Below are 26,425 nucleotides of genomic sequence, written 5' to 3' on the forward strand. Positions count from 1 at the left end.
ACTTGCTCAGTTCTGAGAGATAAGTGTGTGTGAAAGCGGTCCTTCAACTAGCTTGTTTGGAACACAAAGTTTCTTTTCAGTTGCAAACTCCATTCCATACATATATATGGGGAGGTAGTAGCTCCAACTCAGTTTTACAGTGAAAACTGCAGGAACTTCAAAACGGCACTAGGAAACAGACTGAGAAAGCAGAGAAAAAGTGTCCCCTGCATCCCGTTCCCTTGGTGCTAGATGAACGAACGTCTCTCCACTTGCTCAGTTCTGAGAGATATGTGTGTGTGAAAGCCGTCCTTCACCTTGCTTGTTGGGAACACAAAGTTTCTTTTCAGTTGCAAACTCCATTCCATACATATATATGATGAGGTACTAGCTCCAACTCGGTTTTACAGTGAAAACTGTAGGAACTTCAAACCGGCACTAGGAAACAGACTGAGAAAGCAGAGAAAAAGTGCCTCCTGCAACCCGTTCCCTTGGTGCTAGATGAACGAACGTCTCTCCACTTGCTCAGTTCTGAGAGATAAGTGTGCGTGAAAGCCGTCCTTCACCTAGCTTGTTGGGAACACAAAGTTTCTTTTCAGTTGCAAACTCCATTCCATACATATATATGGGGAGGTACTAGCTCCAACTCAGTTTTACAGTGAAAACTGCAGGAACTTCAAACCGGCACTAGGAAACAGACTGAGAAAGCAGAGAAAAAGTGTCTCCTGCAACCCGTTCCCTTGGTGCTAGATGAACGAACGTCTCTCCACTTGCTCAGTTCTGAGAGATATGTGTGTGTGAAAGCCGTCCTTCAACTTGCTTGTTGGGAACACAAAGTTTCTTTTCAGTTGCAAACTCCATTCCATACATATATATGAGGAGGTACTAGCTCCAACTCGGTTTTACAGTGAAAACTGCAGGAACTTCAAACCGGCACTAGGAAACAGTCTGAGAATGCAGAGAAAAAGTGTCTCCTGCAACCCGTTCCCTTGGTGCTAGATGAACGAACGTCTCTCCACTTGCTCAGTTCTGAGAGATATGTGTTTGTGAAAGCCGTTCTTCATCTAGCTTGTTGGGAACACAAAGTTTCTTTTCAGTTGCAAACTCCATTCCATATATATATATGCGGAGGTACAAGCTCCAACTCGGTTACAGTGAAAACTGCAGGAACTTCAAACCGGCACTAGGAAACAGACTGAGAAAGAGGGGAAAAAGTGTCTCCTGCAACCCGTTCCCTTGGTGCTAGATGAACGAACGTCTCTCCACTTGCTCAGTTCTGAGAGATAAGTGTGTGTGAAAGCCGTCCTTCACCTAGCTTGTTGGGTACACAAAGTTTCTTTTCAGTTGCAAGCTCCATTCCATACATATATAAGGGGAGGTAGTAGCTCCAACTCGGTTTTACAGTGAAAATTGCAGGAACTTCAAACCGGCACTAGGAAACAGACTGAGAAAGCAGAGAACAAGTGTCTCCTGCAACCCGTTCCCTTGGTGCTAGATGAACGAACGTCTCTCCACTTGCTCAGTTCTGAGAGATATGTGTGTGTGAAAGCCATCCTTCACATTGCTTGTTGGGAAGACAAAGTTTGTTTTCAGTTGCAAACTCCATTCCATACATATATATAAGGAGGTACTAGCTCCAACTCTGTTTTACAGTGAAAACTGCAGGAACTTCAAACCGGCACTAGGAAACAGACTGAGAAAGCAGAGAAAAAGTGTCTCCTGCAACCCGTTCCCTTGGTGCTAGATGAACGAACGTCTCTCCACTTGCTCAGTTCTGAGAGATAAGTGTGTGTGAAAGCGGTCCTTCAACTAGCTTGTTTGGAACACAAAGTTTCTTTTCAGTTGCAAACTCCATTCCATACATATATATGGGGAGGTAGTAGCTCCAACTCAGTTTTACAGTGAAAACTGCAGGAACTTCAAAACGGCACTAGGAAACAGACTGAGAAAGCAGAGAAAAAGTGTCCCCTGCATCCCGTTCCCTTGGTGCTAGATGAACGAACGTCTCTCCACTTGCTCAGTTCTGAGAGATATGTGTGTGTGAAAGCCGTCCTTCACCTTGCTTGTTGGGAACACAAAGTTTCTTTTCAGTTGCAAACTCCATTCCATACATATATATGATGAGGTACTAGCTCCAACTCGGTTTTACAGTGAAAACTGTAGGAACTTCAAACCGGCACTAGGAAACAGACTGAGAAAGCAGAGAAAAAGTGCCTCCTGCAACCCGTTCCCTTGGTGCTAGATGAACGAACGTCTCTCCACTTGCTCAGTTCTGAGAGATAAGTGTGCGTGAAAGCCGTCCTTCACCTAGCTTGTTGGGAACACAAAGTTTCTTTTCAGTTGCAAACTCCATTCCATACATATATATGGGGAGGTACTAGCTCCAACTCAGTTTTACAGTGAAAACTGCAGGAACTTCAAACCGGCACTAGGAAACAGACTGAGAAAGCAGAGAAAAAGTGTCTCCTGCAACCCGTTCCCTTGGTGCTAGATGAACGAACGTCTCTCCACTTGCTCAGTTCTGAGAGATATGTGTGTGTGAAAGCCGTCCTTCAACTTGCTTGTTGGGAACACAAAGTTTCTTTTCAGTTGCAAACTCCATTCCATACATATATATGAGGAGGTACTAGCTCCAACTCGGTTTTACAGTGAAAACTGCAGGAACTTCAAACCGGCACTAGGAAACAGTCTGAGAATGCAGAGAAAAAGTGTCTCCTGCAACCCGTTCCCTTGGTGCTAGATGAACGAACGTCTCTCCACTTGCTCAGTTCTGAGAGATATGTGTGTGTGAAAGCCGTCCTTCAACTTGCTTGTTGGGAACACAAAGTTTCTTTTCAGTTGCAAACTCCATTCCATACATATATATGAGGAGGTACTAGCTCCAACTCGGTTTTACAGTGAAAACTGCAGGAACTTCAAACCGGCACTAGGAAACAGACTGAGAAAGCAGAGAAAAAGTGTCTCCTGCAACCCGTTCCCTTGGTGCTAGATGAACGAACGTCTCTCCACTTGCTCAGTTCTGAGAGATATGTGTGTGTGAAAGCCGTTCTTCATCTAGCTTGTTGGGAACACAAAGTTTCTTTTCAGTTGCAAACTCCATTCCATATATATATATGCGGAGGTACAAGCTCCAACTCGGTTACAGTGAAAACTGCAGGAACTTCAAACCGGCACTAGGAAACAGACTGAGAAAGAGAGGAAAAAGTGTCTCCTGCAACCCGTTCCCTTGGTGCTAGATGATCGAACGTCTCTCCACTTGCTCAGTTCTGAGAGATAAGTGTGTGTGAAAGCCGTCCTTCACCTAGCTTGTTGGGAACACAAAGTTTCTTTTCAGTTGCAAGCTCCATTCCATACATATATAAGGGGAGGTAGTAGCTCCAACTCGGTTTTACAGTGAAAACTGCAGGAACTTCAAACCGGCACTAGGAAACAGACTGAGAAAGCAGAGAACAAGTGTCTCCTGCAACCCGTTCCCTTGGTGCTAGATGAACGAACGTCTCTCCACTTGCTCAGTTCTGAGAGATATGTGTGTGTGAAAGCCATCCTTCACCTTGCTTGTTGGGAAGACAAAGTTTGTTTTCAGTTGCAAACCCCATTCCATACATATATATGAGGAGGTACTAGCTCCAACTCTGTTTTACAGTGAAAACTGCAGGAACTTCAAACCGGCACTAGGAAACAGACTGAGAAAGCAGGGAAAAAGTGTCTCCTGCAACCCGTTCCCTTGGTGCTAGATGAACGAACGTCTCTCCACTTGCTCAGTTCTGAGAGATATGTGTGTGTGAAAGCCGTCCTTCACCTTGCTTGTTGGGAACACAAAGTTTCTTTTCAGTTGCAAACTCCATTCCATACATATATATGGGGAGGTAGTAGCTCCAACTCAGTTTTACAGTGAAAACTGCAGGAACTTCAAAACGGCACTAGGAAACAGACTGAGAAAGCAGGGAAAAAGTGTCTCCTGCAACCCGTTCCCTTGGTGCTAGATGAACGAACGTCTCTCCACTTGCTCAGTTCTGAGAGATATGTGTGTGTGAAAGCCGTCCTTCACCTTGCTTGTTGGGAACACAAAGTTTCTTTTCAGTTGCAAACTCCATTCCATACATATATATGATGAGGTACTAGCTCCAACTCGGTTTTACAGTGAAAACTGCAGGAACTTCAAACCGGCACTAGGAAACAGACTGAGAAAGCAGAGAAAAAGTGTCTCCTGCAACCCGTTCCCTTGGTGCTAGATGAACGAACGTCTCTCCACTTGCTCAGTTCTGAGAGATAAGTGTGCGTGAAAGCCGTCCTTCACCTTGCTTGTTGGGAACACAAAGTTTCTTTTCAGTTGCAAACTCCATTCCATACATATATATGGGGAGGTACTAGCTCCAACTCGGTTTTACAGTGAAAATTGCAGGAACTTCAAACCGGCACTAGGAAACAGACTGAGAAAGCAGAGAAAAAGTGTCTCCTGCAACCCGTTCCCTTGGTGCTAGATGAAAGAACGTCTCGAAAACTGCTCAGTTCTGAGAGATATGTGTGTGTGAAAGCCGTCCTTCACCTTGCTTGTTGGGAACACAAAGTTTCTTTTCAGTTGCTAACTCCATTCCATACATATATATGAGGAGGTACTAGCTCCAACTCGGTTTTACAGTGAAAACTGCAGGAACTTCAAACCGGCACTAGGAAACAGTCTGACAAAGCAGAGAAAAAGTGTCTCCTGCAACCCGTTCCCTTGGTGCTAGATGAACGAACGTCTCTCCACTTGCTCAGTTCTGAGAGATATGTGTGTGTGAAAGCCGTCCTTCACCTTGCTTGTTGGGAACACAAAGTTTCTTTTCAGTTGCAAACTCCATTCCATACATATATATGAGGAGGTACTAGCTCCAACTCGGTTTGACAGTGAAAACTGCAGGAACTTCAAACCGGCACTAGGAAACAGACTGAGAAAGCAGAGAAAAAGTGTCTCCTGCAACCCGTTCCCTTGGTGCTAGATGAACGAACGTCTCTCCACTTGCTCAGTTCTGAGAGATATGTGTGTGTGAAAGCCGTTCTTCATCTAGCTTGTTGGGAACACAAAGTTTCTTTTCAGTTGCAAACTCCATTCCATATATATATATGCGGAGGTACAAGCTCCAACTCGGTTACAGTGAAAACTGCAGGAACTTCAAACCGGCACTAGGAAACAGACTGAGAAAGAGGGGAAAAAGTGTCTCCTGCAACCCGTTCCCTTGGTGCTAGATGAACGAACGTCTCTCCACTTGCTCAGTTCTGAGAGATAAGTGTGTGTGAAAGCCGTCCTTCACCTAGCTTGTTGGGTACACAAAGTTTCTTTTCAGTTGCAAGCTCCATTCCATACATATATAAGGGGAGGTAGTAGCTCCAACTCGGTTTTACAGTGAAAATTGCAGGAACTTCAAACCGGCACTAGGAAACAGAGTGAGAAAGCAGAGAACAAGTGTCTCCTGCAACCCGTTCCCTTGGTGCTAGATGAACGAACGTCTCTCCACTTGCTCAGTTCTGAGAGATATGTGTGTGTGAAAGCCATCCTTCACATTGCTTGTTGGGAAGACAAAGTTTGTTTTCAGTTGCAAACTCCATTCCATACATATATATAAGGAGGTACTAGCTCCAACTCTGTTTTACAGTGAAAACTGCAGGAACTTCAAACCGGCACTAGGAAACAGACTGAGAAAGCAGAGAAAAAGTGTCTCCTGCAACCCGTTCCCTTGGTGCTAGATGAACGAACGTCTCTCCACTTGCTCAGTTCTGAGAGATAAGTGTGTGTGAAAGCGGTCCTTCAACTAGCTTGTTTGGAACACAAAGTTTCTTTTCAGTTGCAAACTCCATTCCATACATATATATGGGGAGGTAGTAGCTCCAACTCAGTTTTACAGTGAAAACTGCAGGAACTTCAAAACGGCACTAGGAAACAGACTGAGAAAGCAGAGAAAAAGTGTCCCCTGCATCCCGTTCCCTTGGTGCTAGATGAACGAACGTCTCTCCACTTGCTCAGTTCTGAGAGATATGTGTGTGTGAAAGCCGTCCTTCACCTTGCTTGTTGGGAACACAAAGTTTCTTTTCAGTTGCAAACTCCATTCCATACATATATATGAGGAGGTACTAGCTCCATCTCTGTTTGACAGTGAAAACTGCAGGAACTTCAAACCGGCACTAGGAAACAGACTGAGAAAGCAGAGAAAAAGTGTCTCCTGCAACCCGTTCCCTTGGTGCTAGATGAACGAACGTCTCTCCACTTGCTCAGTTCTGAGAGATATGTGTGTGTGAAAGCCGTCCTTCACCTTGCTTGTTGGGAACACAAAGTTTCTTTTCAGTTGCAAACTCCATTCCATACATATATATGATGAGGTACTAGCTCCAACTCGGTTTTACATTGAAAACTGCAGGAACTTCAAACCGGCACTAGGAAGCAGACTGAGAAAGCAGAGAAAAAGTGTCTCCTGCAACCCGTTCCCTTGGTGCTAGATGAACGAACGTCTCGCAAATTGCACAGTTCTGAGAGATATGTGTGTGTGAAAGCCGTTCTTCATCTAGCTTGTTGGGAACACAAAGTTTCTTTTCAGTTGCAAACTCCATTCCATATATATATATGCGGAGGTACAAGCTCCAACTCGGTTTTACAGTGAAAACTGCAGGAACTTCAAAACGGCACTAGGAAACAGACTGAGAAAGCAGAGAAAAAGTGTCTCCTGCAACCCGTTCCCTTGGTGCTAGATGAACGAACGTCTCTCCACTTGCTCAGTTCTGAGAGATATGTGTGTGTGAAAGCCGTCCTTCACCTTGCTTGTTGGGAACACAAAGTTTCTTTTCAGTTGCAAACTCCATTCCATACATATATATGATGAGGTACTAGCTCCAACTCGGTTTTACATTGAAAACTGCAGGAACTTCAAACCGGCACTAGGAAGCAGAGTGAGAAAGCAGAGAAAAAGTGTCTCCTGCAACCCGTTCCCTTGGTGCTAGATGAACGAACGTCTCGCAAATTGCTCAGTTCTGAGAGATATGTGTGTGTGAAAGCCGTTCTTCATCTAGCTTGTTGGGAACACAAAGTTTCTTTTCAGTTGCAAACTCCATTCCATATATATATATGCGGAGGTACAAGCTCCAACTCGGTTTTACAGTGAAAACTGCAGGAACTTCAAACCGGCACTAGGAAACAGACTGAGAAAGCAGAGAAAAAGTGTCTCCTGCAACCCGTTCACTTGGTGCCAGATGAACGTACGTCTCTTCATTTGCTCAGTTCTGAGAGATATGTGTGTGTGAAAGCCGTTCTTCATCTAGCTTGTTGGGAACACAAAGTTTCTTTTCAGTTGCAAACTCCATTCCATATATATATATGGGGAAGTACAAGCTCCAACTCGGTTTTACAGTGAAAACTGCAGGAACTTCAAACCGGCACTAGGAAACAGACTGAGAATGCAGAGAAAAAGTGCCTCCTGCAACCCGTTCCCTTGGTGCTAGATGAACGAACGTCTCTCCACTTGCTCAGTTCTGAGAGATATGTGTGTGTGAAAGCCGTCCTTCACCTAGCTTATTGGGAAAACAAAGTTTCTTTTCAGTTGCAAGCTCCTTTCCATACATATATAAGGGGAGGTAGTAGCTCCAACTCGGTTTTACAGTGAAAACTGCAGGAACTTCAAACCGGCACTAGGAAACAGACTGAGGAAGCAGAGAAATAATGTCTCCTGCAACCCGTTCCCTTGGTGCTAGATGAACGAACGTCTCTCCACTTGCTCAGTTCTGAGAGATATGTGTGTGTGAAAGCCATCCTTCACCTTGCTTGTTGGGAAGACAAAGTTTGTTTTCAGTTGCAAACTCCATTCCATACATATATATGAGGAGGTACTAGCTCCAACTCGGTTTTACAGTGAAAACTGCAGGAACATCAAACCGGCACTAGGAAACAGACTGAGAAAGCAGAGAAAAAGTTTCTCCAGCAACCCGTTCCCTTGGTGCTAGATGAACGAACGTCTCGCAAATTGCTCAGTTCTGAGAGATATGTGTGTGTGAAAGCCGTCCTTCACCTTGCTTGTAATGAACACAAAGTTTCTTTTCAGTTGCAAACTCCATTCCATACATATATATGAGGAGGTACTAGCTCCAACTCGGTTTGACAGTGAAAACTGCAGGAACTTCAAACCGGCACTAGGAAACAGACTGAGAAAGCAGAGAAAAAGTGTCTCCTGCAACCCGTTCCCTTGGTGCTAGATGAACGAACGTCTCGCAAATTGCTCAGTTCTGAGAGATATGTGTGTGTGAAAGCCGTTCTTCATATAGCTTGTTGGGAACACAAAGTTTCTTTTCAGTTGCAAACTTCATTCCATATATATATATGCGGAGGTACAAGCTCCAACTCGGTTTTACAGTGAAAACTGCAGGAACTTCAAAACTGCACTAGGAAACAGACTGAGAAAGCAGAGAAAAAGTGTCTCCTGCAACCCGTTCCCTTGGAGCTAGATGAACGAACGTCTCTCCACTTGCTCAGTTCTGAGAGATAAGTGAGTGTGAAAGCCGTCCTTCACCTAGCTTGTTGGGAACACAAAGTTTCTTTTCAGTTTCAAGCTCCATTCCATACATATATAAGGGGAGGTAGTAGCTCCAACTCGGTTTTACAGTGAAAACTGCAGGAACTTCAAACCGGCACTCGGAAACAGACTGAGAAAGCAGAAAAAAAGTGTATCCTGCAACACGTTCCCTTGGTGCTAGATGAATGAACGTCTCTCCACTGCTCAGTTCTGAGAGAAAAGTGTGTGTGAAAGCCGTCCTTCACCAAGCTTGTTGGGAAAACAAAGTTTCCTTTCAGTTGCAAACTCCATTCCATACATATATATAGGGAGGTACAAGCTCCAAATCGGTTTGACAGTGAAAACTGCAGGAACTTCAAACCGGCACTAGGAAACAGTCTGAGAAAGCAGAGAAAAAGTGTCTCCTGTAACCCGTTCCCTTGGTGCTAGATGAACGAACGTCTCTCCACTTGCTCAGTTCTGAGAGAGATGTGTGTGTGAAAGCCGTCCTTCACCTTGCTTGTTGGGAACACAAAGTTTCTTTTCAGTTGCAAACTCCATTCCATACATATATATGGGGAGGTACTAGCTCCAACTCGGTTTGACAGTGAAAACTGCAGGAACTTCAAACCGGCACTAGGAAACAGACTGAGAAAGCAGAGAAAAAGTGTCTCCTGCAACCCGTTCCCTTGGTGCTAGATGAACGAACGTCTCTCCACTTGCTCAGTTCTGAGAGATATGTGTGTGTGAAAGCCGTTCTTCATCTAGCTTGTTGGGAACACAAAGTTTCTTTTCAGTTGCAAGCTCCATTCCATACATATATAAGGGGAGGTAGTAGCTCCAACTCGGTTTTACAGTGAAAACTGCAGGAACTTCAAACCGGCACTAGGAAACAGACTGAGAAAGCAGAGAACAAGTGTCTCCTGCAACCCGTTCCCTTGGTGCTAGATGAACGAACGTCTCTCCACTTGCTCAGTTCTGAGAGATATGTGTGTGTGAAAGCCATCCTTCACCTTGCTTGTTGGGAAGACAAAGTTTGTTTTCAGTTGCAAACTCCATTCCATACATATATATGAGGAGGTACTAGCTCCAACTCTGTTTTACAGTGAAAATTGCAGGAACTTCAAACCGGCACTAGGAAACAGACTGAGAAAGCAGAGAAAAAGTGTCTCCTGCAACCCGTTCCCTTGGTGCTAGATGAACGAACGTCTCTCCACTTGCTCAGTTCTGAGAGATATGTGTGTGTGAAAGCCGTCCTTCACCTAGCTTGTTGGGAACACAAAGTTTCTTTTCAGTTGCAAACTCCATTCCATACATATATATGGGGAGGTATTAGCTCCAACTCGGTTTGACAGTGAAAATGCAGGAACTTCAAACCGGCACTAGGAAACAGACTGAGAAAGCAGAGAAAAAGTGTCTCCTGCAACCCGTTCCATTGGTGCTAGATGAACGAACGTTTCTCCACTTGCTCAGTTCTGAGAGATATGTGTGTGTGAAAGCCGTCCTTCACCTTGCTTGTTGGGAACACAAAGTTTCTTTTCAGTTGCAAACTCCATTCCATACATATATAAGAGGAGGTACTAGCTCCAACTCGGTTTGACATTGAAAACTGCAGGAACTTCAAACCGGCACTAGGAAACAGACTGAGAAAGCAGAGAAAAAGTGTCTCCTGCAACCCGTTCCCTTGGTGCTAGATGAACGAACGTCTCGCAAATTGCTCAGTTCTGAGAGATATGTGTGTGTGAAAGCCGTTCTTCATCTAGCTTGTTGGAAACACAAAGTTTCTTTTCAGTTGCAAACTCCATTCCATATATATATATGCGGAGGTACAAGCTCCAACTCGGTTTTACAGTGAAAACTGCAGGAACTTCAAACCGGCACTAGGAAACAGACTGAGAAAGCAGAGAAGAAGTGTCTCCTGCAACCCGTTCCCTTGGTGCTAGATGAACGAACGTCTCTCCACTTGCTCAGTTCTGAGAGATAAGTGTGTGTGAAAGCCGTCCTTCACATTGCTTGTTGGGAACACAAAGTTTCTTTTCAGTTGCAAGCTCCATTCCATACATATATAAGGGGAGGTAGTAGCTCCAACTCGGTTTTACAGTGAAAACTGCAGGAACTTCAAACCGGCACTAGGAAACAGACTGAGAAAGCAGAGAACAAGTGTCTCCTGCAACCCGTTCCCTTGGTGCTAGATGAACGAACGTCTCTCCACTGCTCAGTTCTGAGAGAAAAGTGTGTGTGAAAGCCGTCCTTCACCAAGCTTGTTGGGAAAACAAAGTTTCCTTTCAGTTGCAAACTCCATTCCATACATATATATGGGGAGGTACAAGCTCCAAATCGGTTTGACAGTGAAAACTGCAGGAACTTCAAACCGGCACTAGGAAACAGTCTGAGAAAGCAGAGAAAAAGTGTCTCCTGCAACCCGTTCCCTTGGTGCTAGATGAACGAACGTCTCTCCACTTGCTCAGTTCTGAGAGATATGTGTGTGTGAAAGCCGTCCTTCACCTTGCTTGTTGGGAACACAAAGTTTCTTTTCAGTTGCAAACTCCATTACATACATATATATGAGGAGGTACTAGCTCCAACTCGGTTTGACAGTGAAAACAGCAGGAACTTCAAACCGGCACTAGGAAACAGTCTGAGAATGCAGAGAAAAAGTGTCTCCTGCAACCCGTTCCCTTGGTGCTAGATAAACGAACGTCTCTCCACTTGCTCAGTTCTGAGAGATATGTGTGTGTGAAAGCCGTCCTTCACCTTGCTTGTTGGGAACACAAAGTTTGTTTTCAGTTGCAAACTCCATTCCATACATATATATGAGGAGGTACTAGCTCCAACTCTTTTTGACAGTGAAAACTGCAGGAACTTCAAACCGGCACTAGGAAACAGACTGAGAAAGCAGAGAAAAAGTGTCTCCTGCAACCCGTTCCCTTGGTGCTAGATGAACGAACGTCTCTCCACTTGCTCAGTTCTGAGAAATATGTGTGTGTGAAAGCCGTTCTTCATCTAGCTTGTTGGGAACACAAAGTTTCTTTTCAGTTGCAAACTCCATTACATATATATATATGCGGAGGTACAAGCTCCAACTCGGTTTTACAGTGAAAACTGCAGGAACTTCAAACCGGCACTAGGAAACAGACTGAGAAAGCAGAGAAAAAGTGTCTCCTGCAACCCGTTCCCTTGGTGCTAGATGAACGAACGTCTCTCCACTTGCTCAGTTCTGAGAGATAAGTGTGTGTGAAAGCCGTCCTTCACCTAGCTTGTTGGGAACACAAAGATTCTTTTCAGTTGCAAGCTCCATTCCATACATATATAAGGGGAGGTAGTAGCTCCAACTCGGTTTTACAGTGAAAACTGCAGGAACTTCAAACCGGCACTAGGAAACAGACTGAGAAAGCAGAGAACAAGTGTCTCCTGCAACCCGTTCCCTTGGTGCTAGATGAAAGAACGTCTCGCAAATTGCTCAGTTCTGAGAGATATGTGTGTGTGAAAGCCATCCTTCACCTTGCTTGTTGGGAAGACAAAGTTTGTTTTCAGTTGCAAACTCCATTCCATACATATATATGAGGAGGTACTAGCTCGAACTCTGTTTTACAGTGAAAACTGCAGGAACTTCAAACCGGCACTAGGAAACAGACTGAGAAAGCAGAGAAAAAGTGTCTCCTGCAACCCGTTCCCTTGGTGCTAGATGAACGAACATCTCTCCACTTGCTCAGTTCTGAGAGATAAGTGTGTGTGAAAGCCATCCTTCACCTAGCTTGTTTGGAACACAAAGTTTCTTTTCAGTTGCAAACTCCATTCCATACATATATATGGGGAGGTAGTAACTCCAACTCAGTTTTACACTGAAAACTGCAGGAACTTCAAAACGGCACTAGGAAACAGACTGAGAAAGCAGAGAAAAAGTGTCTCCTGCATCCCGTTCCCTTGGTGCTAGATGAACGAACGTGTCTCCACTTGCTCAGTTCTGAGAGATATGTGTGTGTGAAAGCCGTCCTTCACCTTGCTTGTTGGGAACACAAAGTTTCTTTTCAGTTGCAAACTCCATTCCATACATATATATGGGGAGGTATTAGCTCCAACTCGGTTTGACAGTGAAAACTGCAGGAACTTCAAACCGGCACTAGGAAACAGACTGAGAAAGCAGAGAAAAAGTGTCTCCTGCAACCCGTTCCCTTGGTGCTAGATGAACGAACGTCTCTCCACTTGCTCAGTTCTGAGAGATAAGTGTGTGTGAAAGCCGTCCTTCACCTAGCTTGTTGGGAACACAAAGTTTCTTTTCAGTTGCAAACTCCATTCCATACATATATATGGGGAGGTACTAGCTCCAACTCGGTTTTACAGTGAAAACTGCAGGAACTTCAAACCGGCACTAGGAAACAGACTGAGAAAGCAGAGAAAAGTGTCTCCTGCAACCCGTTCCCTTGGCGCTAGATGAACGAACGTCTCTCCACTTGCTCAGTTCTGAGAGATATCTGTGTGTGAAAGCCGTCCTTCACCTTGCTTGTTGGGAACACAAAGTTTCTTTTCAGTTGCAAACTCCATTCCATACATATATATGAGGAGGTACTAGCTCCAACTCGGTTTTACAGTGAAAACTGCAGGAACTTCAAACCGGCACTAGGAAACAGTCTGAGAATGCAGAGAAAAAGTGTCTCCTGCAACCCGTTCCCTTGGTGCTAGATGAACGAACGTCTCTCCACTTGCTCAGTTCTGAGAGATATGTGTGTGTGAAAGCCGTCCTTCACCTTGCTTGTAATGAACACAAAGTTTCTTTTCAGTTGCAAACTCCATTCCATACATATATATGAGGAGGTACTAGCTCCAACTCGGTTTGACAGTGAAAACTGCAGGAACTTCAAACCGGCACTAGGAAACAGACTGAGAAAGCAGAGAAAAAGTGTCTCCTGCAACCCGTTCCCTTGGTGCTAGATGAACGAACGTCTCGCAAATTGCTCAGTTCTGAGAGATATGTGTGTGTGAAAGCCGTTCTTCATATAGCTTGTTGGGAACACAAAGTTTCTTTTCAGTTGCAAACTCCATTCCATATATATATATGCGGAGGTACAAGCTCCAACTCGGTTTTACAGTGAAAACTGCAGGAACTTCAAAACTGCACTAGGAAACAGACTGAGAAAGCAGAGAAAAAGTGTCTCCTGCAACCCGTTCCCTTGGTGCTAGATGAACGAACGTCTCTCCACTTGCTCAGTTCTGAGAGATAAGTGAGTGTGAAAGCCGTCCTTCACCTAGCTTGTTAGGAACACAAAGTTTCTTTTCAGTTTCAAGCTCCATTCCATACATATATAAGGGGAGGTAGTAGCTCCAACTCGGTTTTACAGTGAAAACTGCAGGAACTTCAAACCGGCACTAGGAAACAGACTGAGAAAGCAGAAAAAAAGTGTCTCCTGCAACACGTTCCCTTGGTGCTAGATGAATGAACGTCTCTCCACTGCTCAGTTCTGAGAGAAAAGTGTGTGTGAAAGCCGTCCTTCACCAAGCTTGTTGGGAAAACAAAGTTTCCTTTCAGTTGCAAACTCCATTCCATACATATATATAGGGAGGTACAAGCTCCAAATCGGTTTTACAGTGAAAACTGCAGGAACTTCAAACCGGCACTAGGAAACAGTCTGAGAAAGCAGAGAAAAAGTGTCTCCTGCAACCCGTTCCCTTGGTGCTAGATGAACGAACGTCTCTCCACTTGCTCAGTTCTGAGAGATATGTGTGTGTGAAAGCCGTCCTTCACCTTGCTTGTTGGGAACACAAAGTTTCTTTTCAGTTGCAAACTCCATTCCATACATATATATGGGGAGGTACTAGCTCCAACTCGGTTTGACAGTGAAAACTGCAGGAACTTCAAACCGGCACTAGGAAACAGACTGAGAAAGCAGAGAAAAAGTGTCTCCTGCAACCCGTTCCCTTGGTGCTAGATGAACGAACGTCTCTCCACTTGCTCAGTTCTGAGAGATATGTGTGTGTGAAAGCCGTTCTTCATCTAGCTTGTTGGGAACACAAAGTTTCTTTTCAGTTGCAAGCTCCATTCCATACATATATAAGGGGAGGTAGTAGCTCCAACTCGGTTTTACAGTGAAAACTGCAGGAACTTCAAACCGGCACTAGGAAACAGACTGAGAAAGCAGAGAAAAAGTGTCTCCTGCAACCCGTTCCCTTGGTGCTAGATGAACGAACGTCTCGCAAATTGCTCAGTTCTGAGAGATATGTGTGTGTGAAAGCCGTTCTTCATCTAGCTTGTTGGGAACACAAAGTTTCTTTTCAGTTGCAAACTCCATTCCATATATATATATGCGGAGGTACAAGCTCCAACTCGGTTTTACAGTGAAAACTGCAGGAACTTCAAAACGGCACTAGGAAACAGACTGAGAAAGCAGAGAAAAAGTGTCTCCTGCAACCCGTTCCCTTGGTGCTAGATGAACGAAAGTCTCTCCACTTGCTCAGTTCTGAGAAATATGTGTGTGTGAAAGCCGTTCTTCATCTAGCTTGTTGGGAACACAAAGTTTCTTTTCAGTTGCAAACTCCATTACATATATATATATGCGGAGGTACAAGCTCCAACTCGGTTTTACAGTGAAAACTGCAGGAACTTCAAACCGGCACTAGGAAACAGACTGAGAAAGCAGAGAAAAAGTGTCTCCTGCATCCCGTTCCCTTGGTGCTAGATGAACGAACGTGTCTCCACTTGCTCAGTTCTGTGAGATATGTGTGTGTGAAAGCCGTCCTTCACCTTGCTTGTTGGGAACACAAAGTTTCTTTTCAGTTGCAAACTCCATTCCATACATATATATGGGGAGGTATTAGCTCCAACTCGGTTTGACAGTGAAAACTGCAGGAACTTCAAACCGGCACTAGGAAACAGACTGAGAAAGCAGAGAAAAAGTGTCTCCTGCAACCCGTTCCCTTGGTGCTAGATGAACGAACGTCTCTCCACTTGCTCAGTTCTGAGAGATATGTGTGTGTGAAAGCCGTCCTTCACCTTGCTTGTTGGGAACACAAAGTTTCTTTTCAGTTGCAAACTCCATTCCATACATATATATGAGGAGGTACTAGCTCCAACTCGGTTTGACAGTGAAAACTGCAGGAACTTCAAACCGGCACTAGGAAACAGACTGAGAAAGCAGAGAAAAAGTGTCTCCTGCAACCCGTTCCCTTGGTGCTAGATGAACGAACGTCTCTCCACTTGCTCAGTTCTGAGAAATATGTGTGTGTGAAAGCCGTTCTTCATCTAGCTTGTTGGGAACACAAAGTTTCTTTTCAGTTGCAAACTCCATTCCATACATATATATGATGAGGTACTAGCTCCAACTCGGTTTTACAGTGAAAACTGCAGGAACTTCAAACCGGCACTAGGAAACAGACTGAGAAAGCAGAGAAAAAGTGTCTCCTGCAACCCGTTCCCTTGGTGCTAGATGAACGAACGTCTCGCAAATTGCTCAGTTCTGAGAGATATGTGTGTGTGAAAGCCGTTCTTCATCTAGCTTGTTGGGAACACAAAGTTTCTTTTCAGTTGCAAACTCCATTCCATATATATATATGCGGAGGTACAAGCTCCAACTCGGTTTTACAGTGAAAACTGCAGGAACTTCAAAACGGCACTAGGAAACAGACTGAGAAAGCAGAGAAAAAGTGTCTCCTGCAACCCGTTCCCTTGGTGCTAGATGAACGAAAGTCTCTCCACTTGCTCAGTTCTGAGAGATAAGTGAGTTTGAAAGCCGTCCTTCACCTAGCTTGTTGGGAACACAAAGATTCTTTTCAGTTTCAAGCTCCATTCCATACATATATAAGGGGAGGTAGTAGCTCCAACTCGGTTTTACAGAGAAAACTGCAGGAACTTCAAACCGGCACTAGGAAACAGACTGAGAAAGCACAGAAAAAGTGTCTCCTGCAACCCGTTCCCTTGGTGCTAGATGAATGAACGTCTCTCCACTGCTCAGTTCTGAGAGAAAAGTGTGTGTGAAAGCCATCCTTCACCAAGCTTGCTGGGAAAACATAGTTTCCTTTCAGTTGCAAACTCCATTCCATACATATATATGGGGAGGTACAAGCTCCAAATCGGTTTGACAGTGAAAACTGCAGGAACTTCAAACCGGCACTAGGAAACAGACTGAGAAAGCAGAGAAAAGTGTCCACTGCAACCCGTTCCCTTGGTGCTAGATGAACGAACGTCTCTCCACTTGCTCAGTTCTGAGAGATAAGTGTGTGTTAAAGCCTTCCTTCACCTAGCTTGTTGGGAACACAAAGTTACTTTTCAGTTGCAAACTCCATTCCATACATATATATGGGGAGGTAGTAACTCCAACTCAGTTTTACACTGAAAACTGCAGGAACTTCAAAATGGCACTAGGAAACAGACTGAGAAAGCAGAGAAAAAGTGTCTCCTGCATCCCGTTCCCTTGGTGCTAGATGAACGAACGTGTCTCCACTTGCTCAGTTCTGAGAGATATGTGTGTGTGAAAGCCGTCCTTCACCTTGCTTGTTGGGAACACAAAGTTTCTTTTCAGTTGCAAACTCCATTCCATACATATATATGGGGAGGTATTAGCTCCAACTCGGTTTGACAGTGAAAACTGCAGGAACTTCAAACCGGCACTAGGAAACAGAATGAGAAAGCAGAGAAAAAGTGTCTCCTGCAACCCGTTCCCTTGGTGCTAGATGAACGAACGTCTCTCCACTTGCTCAGTTCTGAGAGATATGTGTGTGTGAAAGCCGTCCTTCACCTTGCTTGTTGGGAACACAAAGTTTCTTTTCAGTTGCAAACTCCATTCCATACATATATATGATGAGGTACTAGCTCCAACTCGGTTTTACAGTGAAAACTGCAGGAACTTCAAACCGGCACTAGGAAACAGACTGAGAAAGCAGAGAAAAAGTGTCCCCTGCAACCCGTTCCCTTGGTGCTAGATGAACGAACGTCTCGCAAATTGCTCAGTTCTGAGAGATATGTGTGTGTGAAAGCCGTTCTTCATCTAGCTTGTTGGGAACACAAAGTTTCTTTTCAGTTGCAAACTCCATTCCATATATATATATGCGGAGGTACAAGCTCCAACTCGGTTTTACAGTGAAAACTGCAGGAACTTCAAAACGGCACTAGGAAACAGACTGAGAAAGCAGAGAAAAAGTGTCTCCTGCAACCCGTTCCCTTGGTGCTAGATGAACGAAAGTCTCTCCACTTGCTCAGTTCTGAGAGATATGTGAGTGTGAAAGCCGTCCTTCACCTAGCTTGTTGGGAACACAAAGTTTCTTTTCAGTTTCAAGCTCCATTCCATACATATATAAGGGGAGGTAGTAGCTCCAACTCGGTTTTACAGTGAAAACTGCAGGAACTTCAAACCGGCACTAGGAAACAGACTGAGAAAGCACAGAAAAAGTGTCTCCTGCAACCCGTTCCCTTGGTGCTAGATGAATGAACGTCTCTCCACTGCTCAGTTCTGAGAGAAAAGTGTGTGTGAAAGCCGTCCTTCACCAAGCTTGCTGGGAAAACATAGTTTCCTTTCAGTTGCAAACTCCATTCCATACATATATATGGGGAGGTACAAGCTCCAAATCGGTTTGACAGAGAAAACTGCAGGAACTTCAAACCGGCACTAGGAAACAGACTGAGAAAGCAGAGAAAAAGTGTCCACTGCAACCCGTTCCCTTGGTGCTAGATGAACGAACGTCTCTCCACTTGCTCAGTTCTGAGAGATAAGTGTGTGTTAAAGCCTTCCTTCACCTAGCTTGTTGGGAACACAAAGTTACTTTTCAGTTGCAAACTCCATTCCATACATATATATGGAGAGGTACTAGCTCCAACTCGGTTTTACAGTGAAAACTGCAGGAACTTCAAACCGGCACTAGGAAACAGACTGAGAAAGCAGAGAAAAAGTGTCTCCTGCAACCCGTTCCCTTGGTGCTAGATGAACGAACGTCTCTCCACTTGCTCAGTTCTGAGAGATAAGTGTGCGTGAAAGCCGTCCTTCACCTAGCTTGTTGGGAACACAAAGTTTCTTTTCAGTTGCAAACTCCATTCCATACATATATATGGGGAGGTACTAGCTCCAACTCGGTTTTACAGTGAAAACTGCAGGAACTTCAAACCGGCACTAGGAAACAGACTGAGAAAGCAGAGAAAAAGTGTCTCCTGCAACCCGTTCCCTTGGTGCTAGATGAACGAACGTCTCGCAAATTGCTCAGTTCTGAGAGATAAGTGTGTGTGAAAGCCTTCCTTCACCTACGTTGTTGGGAACACAAAGTTTCTTTTCAGTTGCAAACTCCATTCCATATATATATATGGGGAGGTACTAGCTCCAACTCGGTTTTACAGTGAAAACTGCAGGAACTTCAAACCGGCACTAGGAAACAGACTGAGAAAGTAGAGAAAAAGTGTCTCCTGCAACCCGTTCCCTTGGTGCTAGATGAACGAACGTCTCGCAAATTGCTCAGTTCTGAGAGATATGTGTGTGTGAAAACCGTCCTTCACATAGCTTGTTGGGAATACAAAGTTTCTTTTCAGTTGCCAACTCCATTCCATACATATATATGGGGAGGTACAAGCTCCAACTCGGTTTTACAGTGAAAACTGCATTAACTTCAAACCGGCACTAGGAAACAGACTGAGAAAGCAGAGAAAAAGTGTCTCCTGCAACCCGTTCCCTTGGTGCTAGATGAACGAACGTCTCTCCACTTGCTCAATTCTGAGAGATATGTGTGTGTGAAAGCCGTCCTTCACCTTGCTTGTTGGGAACACAAAGTTTCTTTTCAGTTGCAAACTCCATTCCATACATATATATGAGGAGGTACTAGCTCCAACACGGTTTTACAGTGAAAACTGCAGGAACTTCAAACCGGCACTAGGAAACAGTCTGAGAATGCAGAGAAAAAGTGTCTCCTGCAACCCGTTCCCTTGGTGCTAGATGAACGAACGTCTCTCCACTTGCTCAGTTCTGAGAGATATGTGTGTGTGAAAGCCATCCTTCACCTTGCTTGTTGGGAACACAAAGTTTCTTTTCAGTTGCAAACTCCATTCCATATATATATATATGCGGAGGTACAAGCTCCAACTCGGTTTTACAGTGAAAACTGCAGGAACTTCAAACCGGCACTAGGAAACAGACTTAGAAAGCAGAGAAAATGTGTCTCCTGCAACCCGTTCCCTTGGTGCTAGATGAACGAACGTCTCTCCACTTGCTCAGTTCTGAGAGATAAGTGTGTGTGAAAGCCGTCCTTCACCTAGCTTGTTGGGAACACAAAGTTTCTTTTCAGTTGCAAGCTCCATTCCATACATATATAAGGGGAGGTAGTAGCTCCAACTCGGTTTTACAGTGAAAACTGCAGGAACTTCAAACCGGCACTAGGAAACAGAATGAGAAAGCAGAGAAAAAGTGTCTCCTGCAACCCGTTCCCTTGGTGCTAGATGAACGAACGTCTCTCCACTTGCTCAGTTCTGAGAGATATGTGTGTGTGAAAGCCATCCTTCACCTTGCTTGTTGGGAAGACTAAGTTTGTTTTCAGTTGCAAACTCCATTCCATACATATATATGAGGAGGTACTAGCTCCAACTCTGTTTTACAGTGAAAACTGCAGGAACTTCAAACTGGCACTAGGAAACAGACTGAGAAAGCAGAGAAAAAGTGTCTCCTGCAACCCGTTCCCTTGGTGCTAGATGAACGAACGTCTCTCCACTTGCTCAGTTCTGAGAGATATGTGTGTGTGAAAGCCATCCTTCACCTTGCTTGTTGGGAAGACTAAGTTTGTTTTCAGTTGCAAACTCCATTCCATACATATATATGGGGAGGTACTAGCTGCAACTCTGTTTTACAGTGAAAACTGCAGGAACTTCAAACTGGCACTAGGAAACAGACTGAGAAAGCAGAGTAAAAGTGTCTCCTGCAACCCGTTCCCTTGGTGCTAGATGAACGAACGTCTCTCCACTTGCTCAGTTCTGAGAGATAAGTGTGTGTGAAAGCCATCCTTCACCTAGCTTGTTTGGAACACAAAGTTTCTTTTGAGTTGCAAACTCCATTCCATACATATATATGGGGAGGTAGTAGCTCCAACTCGGTTTTACAGTGAAAACTGCAGGAACTTCAAACCGGCACTAGGAAACAGACTGAGAAAGCAGAGAAAAAATGTCTCCTGCAACCCGTTCCCTTGGTGCTAGATGAATGAACGTCCTTCCACTGCTCAGTTCTGAGAGAAAAGTGTGTGTGAAAGCCGTTCTTCATCTAGCTTGTTGGGAACACAAAGTTTCTTTTCAGTTGCAAACTCCATTCCATATATATATATGCGGAGGTACAAGCTCCAACTCGGTTTTACAGTGAAAACTGCAGGAACTTCAAAACGGCACTAGGAAACAGACTGAGAAAGCAGAGAAAAAGTGTCTCCTGCAAACCGTTCCCTTGGTGCTAGATGAACGAACGTCTCTCCACTTGCTCTGTTCTGAGAGATAAGTGAGTGTGAAAGCCGTCCTTCACCTAGCTTGTTGGGAACACAAAGTTTCTTTTCAGTTTCAAGCTCCATTCCATACATATATAAGGGGAGGTAGTAGCTCCAACTCGGTTTTACAGTGAAAACTGCAGGAACTTCAAACCGGCACTAGGAAACAGACTGAGAAAGCAGAGAAAAAGTGTCCCCTGCAACCCGTTCCCTTGGTGCTAGATGAACGAACGTCTCTCCACTTGCTCAGTTCTGAGAGATAAGTGTGTGTGAAAGCCATCCTTCACCTTGCTTGTTGGGAAGACAAAGTTTGTTTTCAGTTGCAAACTCCATTCCATACATATATATGAGGAGGTACTAGCTCCAACTCTGTTTTACAGTGAAAACTGCAGGAACTTCAAACCGGCACTAGGAAACAGACTGAGAAAGCAGAGTAAATGTGTCTCCTGCAACCCGTTCCCTTGGTGCTAGATGAATGAACGTCTCTCCACTGCTCAGTTCTGAGAGAAAAGTGTGTGTGAAAGCAGTTCTTCATCTAGCTTGTTGGGAACACAAAGTTTCTTTTCAGTTGCAAACTCCATTCCATATATATATATGCGGAGGTACAAGCTCCAACTCGGTTTTACAGTGAAAACTGCAGGAACTTCAAAACGGCACTAGGAAACAGACTGAGAAAACAGAGAAAAGTGTCTCCTGAAACCCGTTCCCTTGGTGCTAGATGAACGAACGTCTCTCCACTTGCTCAGTTCTGAGAGATAAGTGAGTGTGAAAGCCGTCCTTCACCTAGCTTGTTGGGAACACAAAGTTTCTTTTCAGTTTGAAGCTCCATTCCATACATATATAAGGGGAGGTAGTAGCTCCAACTCGGTTTTACAGTGAAAACTGCAGGAACTTCAAACCGGCACTAGGAAACAGACTGAGAAAGCAGAGAAAAATTGTCTCCTGCAACCCGTTCCCTTGGTGCTAGATGAATGAACGTCTCTCCACTGCTCAGTTCTGAGAGAAAAGTGTGTGTGAAAGCCGTCCTTCATCAAGCTTGTTGGGAAAACAAAGTTTCCTTTCAGTTGCAAACTCCATTCCATACATATATATGGGGAGGTACAAGCTCCAAATCGGTTTGACAGTGAAAACTGCAGGAACTTCAAACCGGCACTAGGAAACAGACTGAGAAAGCAGAGAAAAAGTGTCCACTGCAACCCGTTCCCTTGGTGCTAGATGAAAGAACGTCTCTCCACTTGCTCAGTTCTGAGAGATAAGTGTGTGTGAAAGCCGTCCTTCACGTAGCTTGTTGGGAAAACAAAGTTTCCTTTCAGTTGCAAACTCCATTCCATACATATATATGGGGAGGTACAAGCTCCAACTCGGTTTGACAGTGAAAACTGCAGGAACTTCAAACCGACACTAGGAAACAGACTGAGAATGCAGAGAAAAAGTGTCCCCTGCAACCCGTTCCCTTGGTGCTAGATGAACGAACGTCTCTCCACTTGCTTAGTTCTGAGAGATAAGTGTGTGTGAAAGCCGTCCTTCACCTAGCTTGTTGGGAACACAAAGTTTCTTTTCAGTTGCAAACTCCATTCCATACATATATATGGGGAGGTACTAGCTCCAACTCGGTTTAACAGTGAAAACTGCAGGAACTTCAAACCGGCACTAGGAATCAGACTGAGAAAGCAGAGAAAAAGTGTCTCCTGCAACCCGTTCCCTTGGTGCTAGATGAACGATCGTCTCTCCACTTGCTCAGTTCTGAGAGATAAGTGTGTGTGAATGCCTTCCTTCACCTAGCTTGTTGGGAACACAAAGTTACTTTTCAGTTGCAAACTCCATTCCATACATATATATGGGGAGGTCCAAGCTCCAACTCGGTTTTACAGTGAAAACTGCAGGAACTTCAAACCGGCACTAGGAAACAGACTGAGAAAGCAGAGAAAAAGTGTCTCCTGCAACCCGTTCCCTTGGTGCTAGATGAACGAACGTCTCTCCACTTGCTCAGTTCTGAGAGATAAGTGTGCGTGAAAGCCGTCCTTCACCTAGCTTGTTGGGAACACAAAGTTCTTTTCAGTTGCATACTCCATTCCATACATATATATGGGGAGGTACTAGCTCCAACTCGGTTTTACAGTGAAAACTGCAGGAACTTCAAACCGGCACTAGGAAACAGACTGAGAAAGCAGAGAAAAAGTGTCCCCTGCAACCCGTTCCCTTGGTGCTAGATGAACGAACGTCTCTCCACTTGCTCAGTTCTGAGAGATAAGTGTGTGTGAAAGCCTTCCTTCACCTACGTTGTTGGGAACACAGAGTTTCTTTTCAGTTGCAAACTCCATTCCATATATATATATGGGGAGGTACTAGCTCCAACTCGGTTTTACAGTGAAAACTGAAGGAACTTCAAACCGGCACTAGGAAACAGACTGAGAAAGCAGAGAAAAAGTGTCTCCTGCAACCCGTTCCCTTGGTGCTAGATGAACGAACGTCTCGCAAATTGCTCAGTTCTGAGAGATAAGTGTGTGTGAAAGCCGTCCTTCACATAGCTTGTTGGGAACACAAAGTTTCTTTTCAGTTGCAAGCTCCATTCTATACATATATATGGGGAGGTACTAGCTCCAACTCGGTTTTACAGTGAAAACTGCAGGAACTTCAAACCGGCACTAGGAAACAGACTGAGAAAGCAGAGAAATAGTGTCTCCTGCAACCCGTTCCCTTGGTGCTAGATGAACGAACGTGTCTCCACTTGCTCAGTTCTGAGAGATAAGTGTGTGTGAAAGCCGTCCTTCACCTATCTTGTTGGGAACACAAAATTTCTTTTCAGTTGCAAACTCCATTCCATACATGTATAAGGGGAGGTAGTAGCTCCAACTCGGTTTTACAGTGAAAACTGCAGGAACATCAAACCGGCACTAGGAAACAGACTGAGATAGCAGAGAAAAATTTTCTCCTGCAACCCGTTCCCTTGGTGCTAGATGAACGAACGTCTCTCCACTTGCTCAGTTCTGAGAGATAAGTGTGTGTGAAAGCCGTCCTTCACCAAGCTTGTTGGGAACACAAAGTTTCCTTTCAGTTTCAAACTCCATTCCATACATATATATGGGTAGGTACAAGCTCCAACTCTGTTTGACAGTGAAAACTGCAGGAACTTCAAACCGGCACTAGGAAACAGACTGAGAAAGCAGAGAAAAAGTTTCCCCTGCAACCCGTTCCCTTGGTGCTAGATGAACGAACGTCTCTCCACTTGCTCAGTTCTGAGAGATAAGTGTGTGTGAAAGCCGTCCTTCACCTAGCTTGTTGGGAACACAAAGTTTCTTTTCAGTTGCAAACTCCATTCCATACATATATATGGGGAGGTACTAGCTCCAACTCGGTTTGACAGTGAAAACTGCAGGAACTTCAAACCGGCACTAGGAAACAGACTGAGAAAGCAGAGAAAAAGTGTCTCCTGCAACCCGTTCCCTTGGTGCTAGATGAACGAACGTCTCGCATATTGCTCAGTTCTGAGAGATAAGTGTGTGTGAAAGCCGTCCTTCACCTAGCTTGTTGGGAACACAAAGTTTCTTTTCAGTTGCAAACTCCATTCCATACATATATATAGGGGAGGTACTAGCTCCAACTCGGTTTGACAGTGAAAACTTCAGGAACTTCAAACCGGCACTAGGAAACAGACTGAGAAAGCAGAGAAAAAGTGTCTCCTGCAACCCGTTCCCTTGGTGCTAGATCAACGAACGTGTCTCCACTTGCTCAGTTCTGAGAGATAAGTGTGTGTGAAAGCCGTCCTTCACCTATCTTGTTGGGAACACAAAGTTTCTTTTCAGTTGCAAACTCCATTCCATACATATATAAGGGGAGGTAGTAGCTCCAACTCGGTTTTACAGTGAAAACTGCAGGAACATCAAACCGGCACTAGGAAACAGAGTGAGATAGCAGAGAAAAAGTGTCTCCTGCAACCCGTTCCCTTGGTGCTAGATGAACGAACGTCTCTCCACTTGCTCAGTTCTGAGAGATAAGTGTGTGTGAAAGCCGTCCTTCACCAAGCTTGTTGGGAACACAAAGTTTCCTTTCAGTTGCAAACTCCATTCCATACATATATATGGGTAGGTACAAGCTCCAACTCTGTTTGACAGTGAAAACTGCAGGAACTTCAAACCGGCACTAGGAAACAGACTGAGAAAGCAGAGAAAAAGTGTCCCCTGCAACCCGTTCCCTTGGTGCTAGATGAACGAACGTCTCTCCACTTGCTCAGTTCTGAGAGATAAGTGTGTGGGAAAGCCTTCCTTCACCTACGTTGTGGGGAACACAAAGTTTCTTTTCAGTTGCAAACTCCATTCCATACATATATATGGGGAGGTACTAGCTCCAACTCGGTTTTACAGTGAAAACTGCAGGAACTTCAAACCGGCACTAGGAAACAGACTGAGAAAGCAGAGAAAAAGTGTCTCCTGCAACCCGTTCCCTTGGTGCTAGATGAACGAACGTCTCGCAAATTGCTCAGTTCTGAGAGATAAGTGTGTGTGAAAGCCGTCCTTCACCTAGCTTGTTGGGAACACAAAGTTTCTTTTCAGTTGCAAACTCCATTCCATACATATATATGGGGAGGTACTAGCTCCAACTCGGTTTGACAGTGAAAACTGCAGGAACTTCAAACCGGCACTAGGAAACAGACTGAGAAAGCAGAGAAATAGTGTCTCCTGCAACCCGTTCCCTTGGTGCTAGATGAACGAACGACTCTCCAATTGCTTAGTTCTGAGAGATAAGTGTGTGTGAAAGCCGTCCTTCACCAAGCTTGTTGGGAAAACAAAGTTTCCTTTCAGTTGCAAACTCCATTCCATACATATATATGGGGAGGTACTAGCTCCAACTCGGTTTTACAGTGAAAACTGCAGGAACTTCAAACCGGCACTAGGAAACAGACTGAGAAAGCAGAGAAAAAGTGTCTCCTGCAACCCGTTCCCTTGGTGCTAGATGAACGAACGTGTCTCCAATTGCTCAGTTCTGAGAGATAAGTGTGTGTGAAAGCCGTCCTTCACCTAGCTTGTTGGGAACACAAAGTTTATTTTCAGTTGCAAACTCCATTCCATACATATATATGGGGAGGTACTAGCTCCAACTCGGTTTTACAGTGAAAACTGCAGGAACTTCAAAACGACACTAGGAAACAGACAGAGAAAGCAGAGAAAAAGTGTCTCCTGCAACCCGTTCCCTTGGTGCTAGATGAACGAACGTCTCTCCCCTTGCTCAGTTCTGAGAGATAAGTGTGTGTGAAAGCCGTCCTTCAGCAAGCTTGTTGGGAAAACAAAGTTTCCTTTCAGTTGCAAACTCCATTCCATACATATATATGGGGAGGTACAAGCTCCAACTCGGTTTTACAGTCAAAACTGCAGGAACTTCAAACCGGCACTAGGAAACAGACTGAGAAAGCAGAGAAAAAGTGTCCTCTGCAACCCGTTCCCTTGGTGCTAGATGAACGAACGTCTCTCCACTTGCTCAGTTCTGAGAGATAAGTGTGTGTGAAAGCCTTCCTTCAC

The sequence above is a fragment of the Camelus bactrianus genome, chromosome 2 (assembly GCF_048773025.1).
Source record: "Camelus bactrianus isolate YW-2024 breed Bactrian camel chromosome 2, ASM4877302v1, whole genome shotgun sequence".
Taxonomy (NCBI): domain Eukaryota; kingdom Metazoa; phylum Chordata; class Mammalia; order Artiodactyla; family Camelidae; genus Camelus; species Camelus bactrianus.